A 12,114-nucleotide genomic window follows, 5' to 3' on the forward strand; every position below is an offset into this window, starting at 1 on the left:
TGACAGTGTGTGAGCTTGCGTGTGTGTTTGTGTGTGTGTGTGTGTGCGTGTGTGTGTGTGTGTGTGTGTGCGTGCGTGTGTTTGCATTCCTGCTACCACAATGGATATGCTGACAGTCTAAGTTTGATCGCAAATTATATCAATTATACAGTGAATTATCTTTTGGACATTGTCATTTTTGAGGTTATCCAGACACCATCACTCGCTTTTACTCCATACTTTACATTCTATACACACACACATGCGTGCACACAAGCACACACACACAAACACACACACACACACACACACACACACACACACACACACATACACACACACACACGACAAACACACACACAAACACACTCACAAAGTCAACTTTGTTTAACCTATTCCAGACATTCCATATGCAGGAAATTATTCTCTAAATCCTAATTGTCCTGAGGACACACATTACTATCCAGTTATTTCATGCAGGGTTCCAAATTAAATTTTTTGATCACCAGCCAATGTGTGGCTGGTAACTTTCTAAAGTTACCAGCCAATCAGAATTTCCACTAGCCAAATTTGTTTTTGCCTTCATGATTTCATTTTATAAGTTTCTTATATTAAAAAGGAGATATCAATTATCATCAACAATGACAAGCCAGCTGGAACCCGCTACTTGCTTTTTCTCCCTCTCGTGCGCAATGTATCATCTTTATGTAACATGCTGTTGGTTCATGTTGACATTGTAAACTTTCTCTAACAAGAGTTAAAAACAGTTTGCAGTAAAGCTACTATTTATTGGCTAAATGTTGGTCCCTCCTCTGTCTGTTGGTGCCCTACGCACAGTGCGTGATGCGTGTGGTAGTAGTGCCAGCACTGATCACTGGTCAGGCAGTTTTTTCAACTGAAACTTTTCGCCTACAATTTCCTTACGTTCCTCTCCATCTTCAGTTAACTCCATAGACAATAAAATAAACGATCTTGCGGCTTCAGTTACATGACATCAGCCCCCCACAAAGGAAATAGGTAGGCTAAACACAATGCGTTAATTGCGTTAATATTTTGTAATGCGCTATGTATTTCAAAATTAATCGCTGTGATTAATGCGTTAATTTTGACAGCCCTACTTTTTATTTTACTTTACTAACTAACTCCTCTTTGTCTATGCTCCCTGCTCTAGCTCCATTCGTTCTTCTTCTTCCTTGTGTTTTCTAGTAGACGCTCATTTCCATGGTCTCTCGCGCTGGTTTCACTGCAAATTGAAACGTCAGCACACAGCATTACGGCACAGTGTTCATGGGAAATGTAGGAAGTACTGCCAGGGGGATAAATAACCGAGAACAGAGCCTTATGTATCATGCATGTAATGCCTCATGCATCACCGGCCAAACTGGCTAGTAAGTTTTTATTATATACTGTAACACCCGCAAAAATGAATTTTACCCTGCATTTGGCGGGTGTTAATTTAGAACCCTGATTTCATGAATTAAAAAGAACTACAATAAACTCTAACAACAACATTATCATAATTGTAATTATTAGCCTATTTAGAATTTATATGCATTCATTTTTGTTTGTTCTTTTATAATGTATGCATGCATAATTGGCTGAAGTGGAAATATTTACAAATAGCTGCAAAATGACTGACAATATTGTGTACATGCAGGACCAACAGCAGCTGGTTGACCAGAACCACAAGTGCACATCTCTATGGCAACGTTGAGCCTGTGACATCTCAGACTGTTATGCTGAGTTTGCACTGGGGCCAAACCAGACAGCCAAACAGAGCGACAGGAAGTCTGGACCCTTGATGTTTTCCCCTTTCTGTATGAAGGCTCAGTGACTGTAAGATACAGGTCTCTTTTCCCGCTACTGTACCATAAAAACCACACACACACACACACACACACACAGACACACACACACACACGTAAGTCATTTCTAGTCAGGGCTGTGGTATTTCTCTTTGGGAGCAGCATGCATCTCGGAGCGGATGTTTAATCAGCAAGGTTAATACGCTTACCACTGTGGAGCTAAAAGCAGGTTAGACTCTCTGACTCTTCACGCTGTTTCGCTCAGCACTGTGAGTGCTGTTGTAAACCATTAGCACATCTTTACACACACCTCCCAATGCATTCTGGGACACCTTGTCCCTGTGGGAGTGGAATGGTGAGGAACTGAGAAATAATTTCCTCTCTAAACTCTATTTGCAGTAGTCTATTCCGACACATACACACACACACACACACACACACACACACACACACAACAAACTTACCTCTTTTCTTCAGCTCTTTGTTACCATGTAAGAGCAAGAAATTCGGGAGAGGAGCACCTCAAAATCTATAACAAAAGAGAAAGAGAAAAGTAAAGAGAGAGAGAGAGAGAGAGTTGAGAAAGGAGAAGGGAGAAAAACAGAAGAGGAAGTGAGTAAAACCAAGCAGAGGAAGTTCTCTTGTCTTTTCTCTCATTGGGATCTTCAAGAGAAATCACACACACAGCACAACAACAGCACGCCGCCCGACTGTCGAGGTGTAAGCGGTGATGTGCAGTCCCACTGGGCTGTGCCAACCCATACTGAGACACCCGCGCAGCGGCCGGAACAACCCTTGTGCCACCCATGTGAGTTGAGGCCTTTTTATGAGGGCATGGCCTCCACCTCCACCTTCATCTCTGCTTGCAAGTTTGTGTCATCCATGCCATGTCAGCAAGTTTGTGTCATCCATGCCGATAACTGAGCTTTGCTACATTTACACTAAAGTACCACACATTATTAAACCTTCCCCGAGTCCAATGGTACCAGGCATTTGATGTAACTCCTTGTAGTTTCTGAGATATAAGCATTTATTTTACCGTACTATTTTTAGTTGTTAGTCACATAGGGTTACTCATTTTCACTATTCCTAAAAACACAAGTGGAAATGTAAGTTCCTATGATCACATGGTCAAAAAACTTAATGCACTTATGGGTGACACAGGCTAAAGTATCAAGTGATTAAAAAATATATTCTCCTACATGGTTTTGGGGAGATTTGATGAGGATTGAGTTTCAACACATTTGTATTTTCTATTTTTGGGGTTTTCTTCCCAGTTCAACATTTTTGAAACTTTGTATCATCCTCCCGTTCACACACAAACATGCAAAAATAAGTTTTTGCAAATTGAGTCACATGCAAGCTACCTTTTGTACAGGTTTCATGATATACTGTAATGCAATATAATGTGAATTCAATGGTGGGTATTAGTGTGTCAGTGTGTTTACGTGTGGGTGAGCTTGTGTGGGTGAGTGTGTGTTGTGTCGGTGTATATTTGTGTGTGTGGGGGTGGGGTCTGTCTGAATAAGAGATGGGGTCAGAGATGTACAGATTTGGTGTAAATGTGAGATTTGAAACAGAATTTAGATTTTGCTGTAAAACCCCATAGGAATACATATAACATGGATCTACACAGAATAGCACTTTATTATATTTCAAAATGGCTTTTCTGGATATTTCTGTATTTGTACGTATGTGTGGTAGAAATGTTGGATTATTAACAACATTTTATGCAATAGAAGTGATTACTAATAAGTTTATATATATTAAAAGTGAATATTAATCTACATTTATAACATAAAGGTGATTACATGTTCATATATTATGTGTATGCTTTTCTGTACATTCAATTCTATGCATCAACTTTGCTTTGTCATTTGCTCTCTCCATGTCACGATTTTCTAATAAAGGTCATGTGACCCATTTTGTCACGAGTTAGGGGTGTTCTGCCTGAGGCAGTAATATTAGGAATATCCCGACAGAGAGCATACTATGACAAGAAATGCTGAATGATGTACATGTATTGTACAACCCTACTATATTATCTTACTTGAAGTAGCCACATGACTTAGCGTGATGATCACATGCTATGTCCAAGAAGTATCCATTCATTCAAGAAGGACTCATGTGATTTGTATTACTATGTTGTAACTAACATGTATAAGATGGGGCCTTGCCCTACAGAACTTTGGGTTTGTTACTGGAACGTGCTGTTGCTGGTAACTTGCCCCCGGTCTCGTGAATAAACCTGCAGTGTTTTCTCACACCTGAGTGTGCCTGGAGATTTTTGACATGTGTATGTCAAAGGGAAGATGAAACAAAGTATCAGAAATATTGAGTTTGGGTGAAAAATAAAGACTTAAAACAAATGTATTATTCTTATTGAAAATCCCATACAAAATCCCATTAATAACGTAGCTCTAAATTTTACACAATAGCAATACTAGACAAGAAGTAAGTAAGTAAGTAAGTCATTATAATTTGTATAGCACATTACATTTCAAAGTGCTTCACAGTTAAAAGGACAGGGTTTAAAAGATGATCCAGTAGTTACGGCTCAGTGGTTGTTAAAAGCAAGTCTGAAAAGATGGGTTTTTAGTAGAGATTTAAAACAGTCACAGATGATGCTGATTTCCTGAGGTCCTGTGGTAAGCTGTTCCAGAGGTGCGGTGTATGGATACTGAAAGCACGGTCAGCTCTCTGTGTGCGGGCAGGGAACATGTGTCCAGGCGTGCGTGGGATGCAGATCTTAGTGGTCGTGATGGAGTGTAAAAGTTCAGCATGTTTGTTACATAGCCTGGAGCCTGCCCATTTAATGATTTAAAAACAGTCAATGCCACTTTATACTGGATTCTATATTTAACACGAAGCCAGTGCAAGGTCGCCAGTCCTGGAGTGTGCTGTGATTGTTTCCTTGTCTGGGTAAGCAGTATAGCGGCTGCATTTTGTACTAACTGTAATCTTGCAAGAGATTATTCATTAATTCCAGTATAAAGGGCATTGCAATAGTCCAGTCTGAAAGTAATAAAAAAAAAAGCATATGACTTTCTCAAGATCTATGCAGTTAAAAATGCTGCAGTAGATCTACTGCAGTTTAAAAAAGCTGAAAGAAGCTGCCCTTGACAACAGCATTAATTAATTAATTATTTCAGGATCAAAAAGCACTCCAAGATTTCTGACCTGCGGTTTTAGAGATGAGGTAAGGGGTTCAGGATTCCCCTCAGGCCTTCAGTTTGCTCAGGAGGACCAAACAGAATAACCTCAGCCTTACTAGCATTTAACTACAGGAAACTGTGAGCAATATAGGTTTATATATCCATAATACAGTCATTGAGCCTTTCAATAGAGCACTGATTATGAACATCCAATTATGATTTTCTGTCATCCATGTATACTGTTGAGCCAGACCTATGTGTGTATTAAAAACTAGGATGATCTGGCATTCCTGACCCATGTTCTAGACATATTCTAATGGATATTCAAACAAAACACTATCCCATGTGACTAACAATTAAAATGTTCAATTGTGCTTTGCTTAACTTGTACTTTAAGTGTTGGGAGGGGAATTTTAAACTTCCACTATGGGCATTAATGGGATAAGCAAGTGGGAGCAGACCCAGCCAGCACTTTGTAAGCAAGTATTAGTGACTTGGAGTTAATCCGGGTGGCCAGAGGAGCTCAATGAACAGTGAGGTAGCATGTGCCCTTTTTGACTGATTAGCCGGCTTCAGACCGTCGAGCCAAAGCGAACTAGGCCAGGCCGTGCTGGGGCTAATTGCTTTCACACCTTCAGGTGCTAACTGGTGCCACTAGGGGGCTATATTGGTGCTACTGGCCCCTGATTTCTGTCCCACCCTTGATAGCAATAAAATGTATGGTTAAAATGGATAATAATTTAACTTCAAGACTACTTTTAGTTAGCCATGTAACCCATCTTGGTTTTAAACAAAGACACTATCCCCTCCCCCAATGGAATGCTAATGTGCTGGTTTAAGGCCTATCACTTACACAAGACAAAGGATGCTTCCTTGATATAATGTATCCATGTATCATGAAATGTAAATGTATTCATGTCTGGTATCATTTTGATAGTCTCATTACAAGGATTGTAATGATGTGATTGTGAGAATGTTTGGAACATTCTATAAGTGATATTTCTGATATATAAGATATCTCTCCTCATGCTATTCTGACAAGAATGCATAGGTGTGAAGTGGGTGTGAGTAGGTGTGTCTGATACCAACTGTAGAACCAATCAAGTGGGCTTGTTCTTGGTGCCACTTTGTTCTTTGTTTAAACCATTTAAAAGTAACTAAACTGCAATGTTTGTGAGATCAGATTTTCAAGATTAGAGCATGGAGAACTGAGAGAGAGAGGGTGATCCTACAGAGGCCATGGCCTTGTGCCATGGCCTGGGCTAGGCCTACATAGACCTTTTTTTGTACTCTCTCTGCTTGTAACAGAATAAACCTGATTCCTGAGTTTTTCCTGAAGTTCGCCAGTCTAAGATTAATATTAAGTAATTATTCACCTACAATTACTTTCATGGAGGTTCCACCGAGATAATATACTTTTGTCGCTGATTCTAAGACGCCGCAGTTTTTTTTCTTTTTTCTTTTTCTCATCGCTCTGGTGACAGCTCCCAAGTTAAGGACGCTTTTTATCTGCATTTCTTCTTTGGTGATGAACGAAGGTGGATCTGTAAATCCGGGCGGTTCCTACTAACCACAGTTTGGAATGGGCGGTAAGATATCGGAAAAGGCATTCTGAGTGAGTAGACATTTTGGCAAAACCGTAACTTAATAGTGGACACAAAATTGTGCTTCCCCGATTTTGGCAATATTTTGGCAAAACCGTAATTTAATAGTGGACATAAATTTGTGCTTCCCCGATTTTGGCAAAACGTCGCACAAGACGAATTAATCCATATTTTGTAAAGCGTCTATATATGTGTTGGATTGAAGTCCAATGGTGCCTCTTTATTGGATATAAGGAGTAAATAGATTAGCGAGTGTGCTAGGCAGCTCAGTATTAAACACGGTGGTTCGTGTGCAATCTATTTTTCGCGGGTTTTAGGGACATCATGTCCTAACAAGCTACGTAGCTTATGCCCCTTTGTGTTTACAGAACATTTTATTCCTTCACTACCAAAACAGAATATTAGACAGAACTTGGTGCTGCCCTTTTTGTTTTTATCACCAAGAGCGTATGAGCGGCTAGAATCCAAGCTAACACTAGTCTTGTTTTGTTTTTGAGTAGATGTGGTGTTTTGTTTTAGGCTACATCTACACTCAGATGATGAATCCAGGATTTTTGTCGTAATCTTTTTCAAGTGTGCAAACAGCATAAGCTCAAACAGCATAACCTCAAGAGAGCATGGTTAGGCCTCTTTTAAGTACGCCTGAGCTAACTAGCTGCCGCTAGGGGCGTCTAGATGTCTTTGTGAGCTAATATGAGCTAACTGAAAAGGCTTGACTAAACTTCTTTTGTTCTTTTAAGCAGGAAATTCTTCCTGCAGCCCGTTTAAAGTTGTCCTCCAGCTCCATGGAGCTGTGTGTGTCCAGTATGAATGAATGCGCGTGTGGGCCGGCCCTGTGTGTGTGAAATTTGTTTATTTCGTTATATGTGTTTGTTTCCATTTTTTGTTTCAAGTCCTTCTTTGTTTTCTTGGGTCAAAAGTTTTCACACCTTTTGCTATCTTATCTCACTGCCTTTGTTCTAGCAGCACTGTATTCTATAACCAACCCCCCAGCTTCTCCCCCATGGACACAAAAGGAACTTCACTGGGGAGATATGAACCTAAGAGGAGTGATAATGGGAAACCATTGTTGATTTCAACCATTTTCTTTCTTTCATTTGAGGGACATCTTTTGGGGTTAACATGTTGAGACATATTTTTTATTTTTGCTTGTATGCCAATGGGAAATGTTTGCTACATGTTTACGCCTTGTTTGATGTGGGCAAATGTTCAATTGAATGGATTCATACCCACAACTTGAGTTTCTTTCTGTTTGAAATTACCTTTTAGTTTGTATTTTTTTGTTATAGTTAAGAAACTATAAAAAGGGGGAGATAGATGGTATTGACTTGAAATACCATCTAAGTTTATTGGTTTTATTGCTCAAATGGTCATTTTTTAAATGCCTACTGTTTTGTTTTACTGACCCTCACTTCTAATGCGAAATCTCTTTAAAAGACATGTAGGGGTACCCTACCCACGTGAGTCTGTGGATTATTTTTCTTTTAAACATCTAAACTTAACCAAAGTTTATTTATTTTCTTTATATTGGCCTTTTGCCAATAGATGCAAATGTGTAGTCTCTGTTTGGAGATAAATAGCCCTGCTATGTTAGAAGACCCATGCTGTAGGTGTGACTGTCTCCAATTGAGAAACTGAATACATTAGCATACTGTTGTTGACTTGTGAATCTGCATTCACGAGACACTGTTTGACTCTGTTTACACTCATGCTAATGTCTCCCAAGTTGTTGTGAATCCACTCTTCAGAATCTCTTTCATGCCAGAAGGGACAAAGGGAGGTGTGACATGCCTTTGTCTTCGACTACCACTACGCAAACATCTCAAGAAGATCCTTTCAAGATGGCGAATGGCTCCACCAACCAGGCTCAGCTACCACGCCAGAGCAGCAGCCGTGGAGACCAGGCCATGCCACTGGACGAGATTGATGGACCAGACAACTCTGCCCTGGGCTCAGGTACAGCCAGCAGCAGCGGTCGGGGCTAGGCCATGTCATGAGACGAAACTGGACGAGGCTCAGGAACCACAGGTCCAACGGAACCTGTGGCAGAACCAACTGCCATGACTCTGGAAGCAACAAAACCGGACTGACTGAAAGCAACGAAAGGGGGTGCCGAAAGCAGCCTCGCACTCCGCATCATCAAAGACACTCATGGCCCATTGTTCATGGACTGTTTGGACTGACACAAGGGTGCACGCCGAACGCGGCCTGCATGCACACCCTTTGCACTCGCATACACTTACACTGAAACAATGCAGACACATTCAAGTTTCATAAGAGGACCCTTCTTCAACGGAAGAGAAACGCAAGAAAGGATGTATGCTGAACGCTGCTTTCCTTGCTCACGCACACACTTACATTGATTATGGACTGATTATGGACTTTATAAAAAAAAAATTTTGTAAAATTGTTCAAGAAGGCTCATGTTATGGAATCTTATTTTGAACTTCAAGTCATTCAGACTTGAAAAGGGGGAATTGATAGCAATAAAATGTATGGTTAAAATGGATAATAATTTAACTTCAAGACTACTTTTAGTTAGCCATGTAACCCATCTTGGTTTTAAACAAAGACACTATCCCCTCCCCCAATGGAATGCTAATGTGCTGGTTTAAGGCCTATCACTTACACAAGACAAAGGATGCTTCCTTGATATAATGTATCCATGTATCATGAAATGTAAATGTATTCATGTCTGGTATCATTTTGATAGTCTCATTACAAGGATTGTAATGATGTGATTGTGAGAATGTTTGGAACATTCTATAAGTGATATTTCTGATATATAAGATATCTCTCCTCATGCTATTCTGACAAGAATGCATAGGTGTGAAGTGGGTGTGAGTAGGTGTGTCTGATACCAACTGTAGAACCAATCAAGTGGGCTTGTTCTTGGTGCCACTTTGTTCTTTGTTTAAACCATTTAAAAGTAACTAAACTGCAATGTTTGTGAGATCAGATTTTCAAGATTAGAGCATGGAGAACTGAGAGAGAGAGGGTGATCCTACAGAGGCCATGGCCTTGTGCCATGGCCTGGGCTAGGCCTACATAGACCTTTTTTTGTACTCTCTCTGCTTGTAACAGAATAAACCTGATTCCTGAGTTTTTCCTGAAGTTCGCCAGTCTAAGATTAATATTAAGTAATTATTCACCTACAATTACTTTCACCCTAAACGTTGGCAAATCTTCGTGAAATCAAAATTTAGATACACGTATGTTGTGTGTGCTTGCATTTCTTTAGGAATCCGCCGTCTTGGTGGCTATAAAGTGGCATACACGTAAAAGGACAGAAATAGGTGACTGACTTCGATAGCATACAGGGGTGCGTTTCCCAAAACCATAGTTGCTAACCAGTTAGCAACTTAGTTGGTTGGCAATGGGAAATTGCATTGCAACCAACAAAGTTGCTAACTAAGTTCCCAGTTAGCCAGTTAGCAACTATGGTTTTGGGAATCGCACCCCAGTATAGGAAAGAGATACGCAACTTTCTGCTTATCCTGTTTGAAAATGGGTGGTATTGGTGACGTTTTCACAAGCGAGGGCGTGTCGAGGTGTAATGCGGAGAGGCTAATGGCCTGACAGTCTGAACACAAACATGTCAGGTTAATGAGGCTTGTAGCCTGGGCTACTATCACCAGGTGGCCCTTCAAATTACCCTAACCTGGCCTGGCTCAACAGTCTGAAGCCGAGCTATTGAAAACCAGACGTGCGCCACATTCTGGGCCACGTTCAAGTTCCAGACACCAGCAAGGTAAGAGCGAGACTGTTGTTCTGTTCAGCTCTCTGTAAGCATCCTCTATGCCAGTACATATTCATGGAAGGTTGGGCCTATTGATGGACACCCCACCTCCTCTCTAGGGACACTTACAACTTCAATTGTTTCCACGTGCATGTGCATCTTCTTTGAGAGACCTTCCTGTCTCCACATGCTCATCATTGTAAAGAATAAACCTTGCTTCCTGATTAAACGCTGTTGGTCAACTACAGCTGCATTTATCTGTGGTGTTATAAAATGACCCAGACGCACCTTCACACATATCACACACACACACACACACACACACACACACACACACACACGCACACGCACACACAGACACACACACAGACACACACACACACACACCTCACACCCAGAAGTGGCACAGCAGCTCAGGATTAGCATGCTGGATTTACCAACGCCACTGTGTGTGCACATGTGCCTATCTGTGTGCACACCTGTGTCTGTGTGGATGTGTGTGTGTGTGTGTGTGTGTGTGTGTGGATATGTGTTTGTGTGTGTGTGTGTGTGTGTATATGTGTGTGTGTGTGTGTGTGTGTGTGTGTGTGTGTGTGTGTGTGTATGTGTGTGTGTGTGTGTCTGTGTGTGCGTGCGTGCATGAGTGCATGTGAAGGTGCATTGGTTTGTTGGAGATTCAGGTTTTTTGCTATAAGGCAGGGATTCCCAAACTGTGGTATGTGTACCACCGGTGGTACGCGAGCTTCCACTAGGGGGTACGCGAGATGAAAAGGGCAATGGCGGAAAGATGTTTAAATCTTAAGCCTATGTTCTCTTTGTTCTTTGTGTTTCATAATGTTTTTCTCCATACTGTTTTTTTAGTGTGAGAGCTCACCAGTTGCACATTTTGATTTTGTTATTTGTTATCATGTAGCTAATTAAACATGATGCCTGGATTGCGTCAATAGAATGTGCTACGTTTTTATGTGTCAGATGGTGCGGGTACGTAGGAAAAAAGTTTGGGAACCAGTGCTATAAGGTAGTCTGGGTTTTCCCATGCTGCTTTACGCGCGTGATTTTATTCACGCTGCTAGGCAGCCTGGATTCCATGGACTTCGTTTTCACCTCAACGAAGAAACCAATCACAGAATGGAGGGGGGACAGCAAGACGATGAAGACACACCGAAGCGGTTATGAGCTACGTACAGACGCATTTGATAGACATTCGTAGCGCCCAATAAACAGCTCTGGGCATTCGTAAACCACGTTTCAAATACGAGAAAATTTACATGTAGTTCCCAGACCCCATCTCAATGAGATGAGGTTTGGCGTTAGCCAGGCAAGCTATAAGGCAAGAACTAGGTACAGTATGCACTGGAAAAAAAAAATCGCTGGATTTACTTTAATGAAAATTGATTAAGTTAAGTTTATATGAAGGGCAGCCGTGGCCTACTGGTTAGCGCTTCGGACTTGTAACCGGAGGGTTGCTGAAGTGCCCTTGAGCAAGGCACCTAACCCCTCACTGCTCCCCGAGCGCCACTTTTGTTGCAGGCAGCTCACTGCGCCGGGATTAGTGTGTGCTTCACCTCACTGTGTGTTCACTGTGTGCTGAGTGTGTTTCACTAATGGATTGGGATAAATGCAGAGACCAAATTTCCCTCACAGGATCAAAAGAGTATACTAACACATTCATAGTGGGAACAAAGCATGGTTCATCTCAAAACATAACATAAGATAAAACTCGGCTCCAAATTCTACTGGTCTCTAAGCATAGCCCTCTTTAACAGTGTTGCATGAATATCTCAGTGTTCTTGCAAAGGCTCATGGGAACACAATAAAATGGTGACACCAAG

The 12,114-nt window shown here is 41.2% G+C and overlaps 1 protein-coding gene and 1 long non-coding RNA gene across 3 annotated transcripts in view; one reads left to right on the forward strand and one right to left on the reverse strand.

Moving 5' to 3' along the window:
• The window catches only part of stat5a (signal transducer and activator of transcription 5a), a 124,725-nt gene that overhangs the window by 26,763 nt on the left and 85,848 nt on the right, over positions 1 to 12,114 (reverse strand). For both annotated transcript variants that reach the window (XR_012982521.1, XM_076264975.1), the window contains exon 2: positions 2,249 to 2,313. The gene's annotated coding sequence lies outside the window, so the exon portion shown is untranslated. The remainder of the gene's footprint in view (positions 1 to 2,248; positions 2,314 to 12,114) is intronic.
• Positions 5,643 to 9,661, forward strand: LOC143101774 (uncharacterized). Its single transcript, XR_012982522.1, has 2 exons — positions 5,643 to 8,523; positions 8,557 to 9,661. It is a non-coding gene; the product is annotated as an uncharacterized LOC143101774 (long non-coding RNA).

This window comes from Alosa pseudoharengus, unplaced genomic scaffold (assembly GCF_046254945.1).
Source record: "Alosa pseudoharengus isolate Yale_2024_CS ecotype anadromous, Long Island Sound unplaced genomic scaffold, YU_APseudo_1.1 YU_APseudo_1.1_scf_4, whole genome shotgun sequence".
In the NCBI taxonomy this organism is placed as follows: domain Eukaryota; kingdom Metazoa; phylum Chordata; class Actinopteri; order Clupeiformes; family Clupeidae; genus Alosa; species Alosa pseudoharengus.